Genomic DNA, 1,446 nt, shown 5'->3' on the forward strand with positions numbered 1-1,446 from the left:
CTTAAATAATAAATAAATAAATAAATAGTTAACAATGAACTTTCAAAGTGTTCCAAGCATTCTTTTAAGTATTATTCTACTTGGTGCAAGATAATAAGATATACATTCTTGTCTCATTTTCAAATGTGGAAACTGAGGCACTGAGAATTTAATTGACTTGTCCAATTCCATAGAACTAGCTAGAACATAATTTTAAGTCCTTAAATCCTATTCCTTCAACTCAGAAACTTCACTTTTAAATATTTTGCAACTCTGCATAATCAATGTTTTGCTCTTGAATTTTGAAGAGAGAACCCAAATTAGTTTGAGATTAAAATAAGATTGAATAAAATTTTCAGCAGTTATGTAAATATCCTGTTCAGGCTCTAGTGATACATTCAGTGCCTCTACAACACAGTTTTTCTGATGCACTGATTTGACTTAAAATTCTCTGATGTGGAAAATCTTAGGACTTTTAAAATTCTTTTTTATCACTTTATTGGCGGTGACAGGGTTTACAGTGCAATCACTGACACATGAGTACAACTTCTCTGCAGAGCACTCTCACCTACAACCTAGATCTTTGTACATTATTATGCACCAGGACTCCAAGGTTCTCTTTAGCCTCTCTCTTCCTTCCCCTGCTTCCTCAAAGTCCTTTGCTTTGATGCAATACACTGTCCCCAGCCCAAGTTTCATTTTGTGTTCCCACTTATAAGTGAGATTATTAGGTATTTGTTCTCCTCTTTTTGGCTTATCTCACTTAACATGATACCTTCACATTCCATCCAAGATGAGCCAAAGCAGATGACATCATCATTTTTAACAGCTGAGTAGTATCTGACTATATACACATACATATCACTTTTTTTTTTTTTTAGCCATTCATCTGATAGTTTTGGCTATCACAAATAGTGCTGCTATAAACGTAGTTGTATATAGGTCTCTTTGGATAGGTGTCTCTGTTCCCTTTGGTTAAATCTCCAATAGAAATTCTGGGTGTGTGCTCACTTTGGCAGCACATATATTAAAATTGGAATGATACAGAGAAGATTAGCATGGCCCCTGCGCAAGGCTGACACGCAAATTTGTGAAGCGTTCCATATTTATGGGTGATGGGGCAGGTCTATTTCCAGTGTTCTGAAAAGCCTACAGACTGTTTTCTGCAAGGGTTGGACCAATTTACAGTCCCAACAGCAGTATAGAACTGTCGCCTTTTCCCTACATCCTTTCTAAAATTTGTTGTTACTGTCCAATATAAGACATTCTCACAAGTGCTTTCATTGTTATCTCTCTATTTACATTTCCAGGATAATCAATGACTTTGATCACGTTCTCATGCTATCTGTTAGCCCTCTGGGTTAATTGTCTGTCCATATCCTCGATCCATTTTCTAATAGGGTATTTTGTTTGTTTGTTTCTAAGTTTACTTAGTTCCTTGTAACTTTTGGTTTTTAGTCCGTTATC

At 35.7% G+C, this 1,446-nt stretch overlaps 1 non-coding gene across 1 annotated transcript; it reads left to right on the forward strand.

Moving 5' to 3' along the window:
- Positions 1 to 982: 982 nt before the first annotated feature.
- On the forward strand, positions 983 to 1,089 carry LOC132540003 (U6 spliceosomal RNA). The gene has a single exon (XR_009551288.1). It is a non-coding gene; the product is annotated as a U6 spliceosomal RNA (small nuclear RNA).
- The last annotated feature ends 357 nt before the right edge of the window (positions 1,090 to 1,446 follow it).

Source organism: Erinaceus europaeus, chromosome 8 (genome assembly GCF_950295315.1).
Source record: "Erinaceus europaeus chromosome 8, mEriEur2.1, whole genome shotgun sequence".
Lineage (NCBI taxonomy): Eukaryota > Metazoa > Chordata > Mammalia > Eulipotyphla > Erinaceidae > Erinaceus > Erinaceus europaeus.